The sequence below is a fragment of the Mya arenaria genome, chromosome 2 (assembly GCF_026914265.1).
Source record: "Mya arenaria isolate MELC-2E11 chromosome 2, ASM2691426v1".
Classification (NCBI taxonomy): domain Eukaryota; kingdom Metazoa; phylum Mollusca; class Bivalvia; order Myida; family Myidae; genus Mya; species Mya arenaria.
The window spans coordinates 58,014,500-58,022,101 of NC_069123.1; the positions used below are offsets into that span (position 1 = coordinate 58,014,500).

The 7,602-nt window shown below is 36.4% G+C and overlaps 2 long non-coding RNA genes across 2 annotated transcripts; one reads left to right on the top strand and one right to left on the bottom strand.

Annotated features, from left to right (window-relative positions):
- The first annotated feature begins 626 nt into the window (after positions 1-626).
- LOC128219544 (uncharacterized) lies at positions 627-2,455 on the top strand. The gene is made up of 3 exons (XR_008258574.1): positions 627-907; positions 1,221-1,612; positions 1,856-2,455. It is a non-coding gene; the product is annotated as an uncharacterized LOC128219544 (long non-coding RNA).
- LOC128219550 (uncharacterized) lies at positions 1,706-3,089 on the bottom strand. Its single transcript, XR_008258578.1, has 3 exons — positions 2,918-3,089; positions 2,566-2,718; positions 1,706-1,952 (listed from the first exon to the last, which is right to left on the bottom strand). It is a non-coding gene; the product is annotated as an uncharacterized LOC128219550 (long non-coding RNA).
- Between the last annotated feature and the right edge of the window lie 4,513 nt (positions 3,090-7,602).

Below are 7,602 nucleotides of genomic sequence, written 5' to 3' on the forward strand. Positions count from 1 at the left end.
GAAGATTCATTTCAAATTACTAGTTATTTGTATGGCCATTTTGTTTATAGATTTATCACATTTTGCAGGGGCATTTTCTGAAATCGCATGGCAGTTCTAACGTTAACTGTGCTCATGTACTTAAAAAATGTGTGTGTGTTCCTACTAAGGATGTATTTTCTGTTTCCGAGGAAGAATTTGTTATATACTAGATCTATGTGCATTTAATATTTCTTAATATAAAACAATCTTACTGTTCGTCTTGTCTCTACGCTATTTTTTCAAAATATTTTTTTTATAAATGCTTGCCACTTTGGATGTATTGTTGAAACGGGAACATTATGTAACATAACTAGATTCGTTACACTATGACCGACTCGCCTAACGATGTAATACATTCAGGCTATAAAAAATATTGTCAAAATGTAATTTGCTTTTTCAAAAATGCATTTGACACATGCTGACATTTAACCAAGTTTTTGAAATATTTTCGGACTGGATCACTTTAAATATAAATTATAAATGCCATTACATTTCGCATGCATGTCAACAATTAAGTATTTCTGTCAATTGACCTTACGACAGCGGCTTCTAAGCCACGCCCCCTGATATCAAGGGAGCGAACTCTGTCTATGTCCGTCAAACAAACGAGGAAGTAATGGCGTCTCGTGTAGTTTCGCTTTCCGATATTCCTGACAAATTATCATAAATGTGAAATTACAATGCGAAAAAAATAGAAGTCAAAGGAATTTGTAACTGGCTGCTACATCGGAAGGCTCGTTATATCTTTAGAAAATGACGATATCTAACATTTACGGGGTGAAATCTATCCAAGTCAGAGAAAATCGATTAGCCGCCATGTTGTCAATATTGACATCGATACAAAGGAAAAGCATGTGTGTGACGCAAACTGTAAATGCAAACAAGGGTAAGTTTAACTTTTAATAACACCGGTCCTTCTTACAGTATTGTTGAAACACAGATTAAATCATCGCACAATATGAGTAAATCATAAATGGCCCGAATGGGGAACCCGGAAGTGACATTAAATAACAGTTACATGCCAGCTATACAGTATAACCTTGTATTCTATAGTATGAGCAGAAATGGTTTATTGGGGTTATGCATAAAACCCTTATGAATAATAATGTAATAGTTGACAAGTGACAATCGTGGGTGATACCAATCTGTAACTTTTGCATTGCTCAAATATTCACATGCTTTGATTTTTGTTCTTACAGAAATTGTGGAACATGTTCACACACTCTGGCTGTAAAAGTAGACCTGGGAGGAAAAGTGCCCCCGGTGTGGAACTCACAACCACCAGAACCGCCTGGCACTCTAACAAACTAAGCTGACCGGGCAGCTGGTTCTAACCCACACACACTACCCTCCCCCCATTTACCGGTTACGGCTGGTGGAGGGTCTCCTGCTATTTACCGTTGACACCATTAAAGTATTCTGATTGATTGAGATAAGGAAGTCCCCTTATTATTGTATTCAACAAGCCTACCGCCACAGGGGACCTAGCATAAGACCGGAAACCGCCCCCCCCCCCCCACATGATATTTGCCAGTCCAGGCAATTTCAACCGCAAGAGAAAACCAGTGATGACAAGTTTTACAAATAATCGGTAGGACCTATTTTAAAGCTTTTTATAACATTTAGTTTTACTTTGCTGTACAAAAGTAATGGACTATTTGTTCAGAGAAAAACAACAACCACAAAACATTAGCTATTATCTTGTCAATATTTCATTATGATATACATGTAGAAAGCAAACATCAAAGGCAGTAGCATTTACAGCTAGTATTAAAATATTTAACAATACATGTAACTGATTTATTTTAATATTGGCATCTTTTATTTATTTCAGGAAAGTGTGGTCTTTTGAAGAGAGTTCTTGAAGTTGTTCAGCATGTTGTTTTGATGGATTCTTGGAAGGATGTACCTCTATGATGTTAGCTTCAGTTCTGGAGTATAACACCAGTTGTTGCATATTTAATATCAGATTTATTAAATACATTGTTGTTTTGCAAACATTACTTAAACTTTGATATTTCTTTGGTGTTTATGTATGATATTGTAGGGGAATATCTCTTTATTGCAATGGCAAATATATTTTAAAATATATAGCATTAGCAGAAGTTATTTTTCACTGTTAAAGCTGCACTTTCACAGATTGATCACTTTGACAACTTACACAGGATTCGATTGCATTTATCATACTTTGGCTCGGAGAAGTTTGCTTTGTGATTATCATTTATATATTAGGTCTTAATTTAAAGAATGCCAAAATAAGCCGATTCTGAGACAAAAAGTGTCAAACTAGAATTCTGTGAGAGTGCAACTTTAAGAATACTGTTAATCGAGTGTGCATGTGATCCGGACTCTGAACATTGGATGAACTATCATTAAATATTGTAGATTAACGTAAATGGCCCAAAATATAAGAATAACAATGAAAATATGTACATGTTTGACTTGTTCTTTATTCATAATAAGTCTAAGTCTTTACAGCACATGTTTGGCAGAATCAAGTTCTAATGAACATAATAATTGATTTAAATGTACAGAAAATAATACCTTAACGATTCAGACCGATCTGTTCTCGTTTTGTTTTGGTGGCTCAAATATTTATCTGAGTTTTGGAGGAGGCCTAGCTGGTGTGAGCTGGTCAAATACAGTAGCTGCTTGAGGGTCAGGGTTTTCTTGATTGGATTTCCCGTCGACAAAGTGCTTATATGAAAATAAGAAATCTATGAAATGTGTCGGAATGACAGCTACAAAAGCCATTGTTTACATAGGAACCATACGAGTAGATGAGATTCGGAAGCATGCGATGGTTCGGACAAAAATTTAGTTGTACGATATTTCCTGATTTACTTTGAAAGCAAAGCAGTTTATAAAAACTACATAACGGTATTAACAAAAATACCTCTATCTTGAATGAAATCAATCGTGTCCATGTTGAACCGGATATTAAATGGCCATTAATGCCGATTTGACAACACAAGCCAAAGCATAAATGTACGATGTTTATAGTTTAAAAATAGTAACACTTATTTAGGTCATGCACGGACAATTTCAGTATTAAATAAATTTTGAGTGGATTGAAATAAGTAGTTTTGTTCAAAAAATACTTTTGTACAGACGTATAGATGTTTCGCCTTTGAACGATGTTTCAAAATTTCCAAGTTCAGCTGTTGATGAGGTCTTCCACAGAGTCTGATACAGCACTTGCATTTTTCTAAATAACTCGCTGGTTTCGAATACGGAACAAATTGGAAGTCATCTTTAGTCGGCCTGGCTACCTTGTATCCGAATTACAAGTGCCATGACAACACCTTTTTACCATAATACTTAAAAAGGCGAGGAATTGCCAGCGCATGTATATGACGGACTCTGGTCAGTTTGACGGACAAAATGGCGGATAGCAACACGGCTTATCAGCCCTACATTCTGATTGGCTGATAGGACCTGTCAATCAAATCCTGTCGTAAGGTCAATTGTACATGTGATTGTTGTTCTGCTTCACACGTAATATGACACATTAACCTGTAGGCATCCGATGTTGACATAAATCTTTGCGGTGGGCATATTAATTATATGCAAAGAAGTTCAAGTCGAAATGTTAATTTAGGTTAACATAGTAATTAAATCTGCCATCAATAATGCAGCCTCGACGAAGGCCAGTGGGAAAGTATTTCCTTCTTTGCCAATTGTCAGCACTGTGGACTCATTGGCACAACTAGTCCTAGCCAAATTATCAAACGCCCAAGCACGTAATAAGTTTTGCGATACACAAATGCGATGGTTAAGTCTAGTGTAAGGCTTTATCATGTTTAATGCTCAGTTTGTAACGGGGTGCCACTCTATTCAGATAGCGATTAACTATATATACTTTACTTATCATCCTTTCTCTGTCCATCGTGTGATCCATTTTCTCCTCACTTGTCTCGAAGAAAAAAAACGTCTTATAAATGTTTTTGTACCCCAGATATCTGCAGCGAGGGCCGTCGAGCATGCGCAAACGGTCAATGTATCCCCGGAAGGCTGTTCTGTGATGGCACGGTCAACTGCTTTGATGGAAGCGATGAAAGATGCGGACCAGGTAATATGTATTTAGTTTCATATTGTCAACATGTTATCTATGCATTTTATTCTGTAGGATTATTCTCTAAATATTGTTACTCTATGAACGGATTTAAATTATTCTTCTGAAGAATCTTTTGCTGTCAAGTTATTCATATATTTCGCGGAGTAAAAGAACAGACACAAAACACTTTGAAAGGACGTGCAAATCGGACATAAAGAAATGAATAGTGGGACAGACAGTTCACATATCATAAGGGTTAGGGTTAGAGTTAATTTCCAACCGAAACTGAAACGTATGCGCATATCCGCTTGTAAGTAAATCTTTCAATACATTTATTGAATTCAATCCCGTACTCGCTTAGAAGTATCCCGGATACCAATAGTGGGAAAAATGGCCTATATCGCACAATATAGAGGTTAAAAGGACACAACTTTGAGAAAAATCATTGAACCAGAACGTGCTGAAAATATGCGCATCTTGTTTTGTTAATCAATCTTTCCAGAAGTATCTTAGTCGGTAGTTGCTTAGAATTTTTTTTAGCTCGGACATGACTTATAGGACAGATATGGTCCTTTATCATACTATTTTTAAATTAAAAGGGAAATAACTTTGTAAAAAAAGTCACCGAGCCGGAACATGCCGATAGAATGTGCAAGTTTAAACATAAACCCGGTTTAATGACACTGGGTATTATGTAAATTAAATACTACCGTTCTCAGTCTCTGTAAAACTGGAAATAATGACAACATTAAATGTAAGTGCGGGGCGACTTTTTACAGCTTCCACACGGCACTTACAGAACTGCTGTAAATATCAATACTTATAAGAAAAACTACAGAAACAAGCTCAGTGGTTGCTGAGAAATAGCCTGAACACGAATAGTGGGACGGACGGACGTAGCTATGGTTATATAATGAAAAATATACTTAAACAATTGTTTGTACAGATGGTCGAAAAGGAACGCCAGCAAGTCCAACAAACAAACGACATCTCACGGTGGCTCCAGCTCCACTTCCAGGTATCGTATTAACACTGCTTTGAATTGTTTAAAAGTATGCATAAATGGGTGTTTATATATTATATTCTTTATTTTAATTCTTATTGTAATATTAAGGAAACATAAGTGTCAAAATAAAGTGCATGGAATGAACTGTTTTTGAAATCCTGTTTTTTATGTTTAAATTGTATTCGATATGTTATATTTTACGAAAAACACTACTACAGTACCACCAAAGAAAAGAGCAACAGTTAGGCATGTTGAAGAGGACAGTCCTGAAGTAGAGGCAGTCATTTCGGAGACAACAACTCAAATGATGACTACGCCAATAACAACAACCTCCATCGCGCCTACTTCTACCATAACTCCAACAACTACAACACTACCTACTACTACAACTACCACAATAACAACCCCTATGACAACAAAGACTCCTGCTGCTACAACAACATCAACAACAGCAACTACAGAACCAAAGGCGGCAGCCGTCCCATTTTGGTTGGGTTTGACAGCAGGAACGACTTCACCGATACCAAAGACAACAACACCTTCACATGTTAACTGCATTCGTGTGGAGGATTATGGTAACTTTCTGTTTATTTCGGTTGGCTGTTTCGTTTTCAAGCATTGTACCATACATATGCAGAGTAAAAACTTTTTTACGGTCATTACTATTGCTTGAAGTTTTGGAAATGTTTTTATAATGAATCACCACAGACCAAGTTAAAATAATTATAAGTAAACGCGTTGGTGATTTATCTTAGTTCTGTTTGATTTTAATGTTAGCTTTGTACAGGACTGGATCGAGCATTTATTAAGAACCACTTTGAATAAATGAAAAGCTGGGATAAATGTATTATTGGAGGTCATACATGGCTATAGATGAATATAATAGTACAAAAACGCATTTCGAACTTGCAAACTTTTATTCCATTTACATATGTTTAACGGCTCAGTTTATTTCACTGTTGTTGTTCTTGCAGGCTACTGTCGGAAGAGGTATCGAGGGTATTTCATTTATCCAACGAATTGTCAAAAGTTTATAGTTTGCGAATGGGGTTTCCAATACATATGTGTCTGTCCTACCAAAACATTGTGGGAGCAGAGCCACCTAACATGTGTATGGGCCTCGGATGCAAGCTGCAACCAGCCGAGGTATGAAGTAGTTCACTTGACAACAACGACAACCTCAGCTCCCCCAACGTCTACACCTCGCGTGGAATCCCCAGTTGAAAGCCTTGCTCGATTTTTACTAAACTTAAAGAGGAGGATCGATACACAGGTTCCTAATGTTCCCCCCACATCACCACTTCTACCCAGACCAGGACAATCCTCCATTTCTACCTCAGGAAGCCCAAAACTCTCCGCAAGCCAGTCGGAAAAGCTGCTCTTCGTTCCTCCCCCTTTACTTCTGTCTCATCCCAAGCCAAGACAGGGTGGCCAGGGCAAAGGCAACTAGGAAACATGCAATCGCCCAACCAACCACCCAGTCTCTAATGACACGTATCGTTAAGTCTTATCCCAAGAAAACTGTGTCAAGTGCATGCAAGTTATGTTTTGAATACTGGGTCATTGCTTTTTGTACTCGGAGGTTTCTACTTTTGAATTGCAGGCAATAATGCTGACAGTTAAATATATATTATGTCTGCCATAATGTTTTCTGCTCTTTTAAAACGACACGGTACGAAATATTTGCTCAAAATAATTTAGTATGTCGTTCAACCTTCAGACATATCCATTAACAAAAACGGCATAAAACTCGCATGGGTCCATTTCCGCTTTTTAAAAGTGCACCCCGAAAAAAATGATGAAAATAAATTCGTTTTCTGGTTTGTTTGTGAGTTAATTTTTTAACTACAAACTTTGTAGTGACCCGTGGTATTTCTTAATAAAGTGTATGTAAGGAGTTCTTAAAAGCGTGCCTCTAAACAGGGTCATCGCTAACGGTCAAGCTCTTCAAAAATAAAAAAATATACTTATAAAAGTGGGATTTGAAGGAAAAGTAAATGTGTACTCACTGCTACAGAAAATGGCATTTATCATGATATGGCATCAAACCGCAGACATAATATATTTATTGCTGACATAAAACATTCAGCATCACATTTTAAAAACTAACAGAACCACTTAATAATTTAGGACATTACTGCTACAAGAAGAATTCTTGTTCAAAACAATTATGTTAATTTCTTTATTTATGTACAAAAATACATATTAAGTCATAAGTATTTACAATAAAATGCTATTATCACATTATGACATATCGTTATTTATGTTTACCGTACTTATATAACCGTATATCTCTATATAAATAATTTGTTATATAAAACGATCCCTACCATGTTACAATCATAACTGTTTCACATAATACTGTAATGTCGACAAGTAACATGCATCATATACAGAGTAACACTTATAGCTGTTTGCAGCGTAACGTTGCAATGGGTTTGATATATGTGACACCATGCCGCGTTTGACAGTTAATACGAAACGAATAATAACTAACGTACTAATAAATAATGTTTTG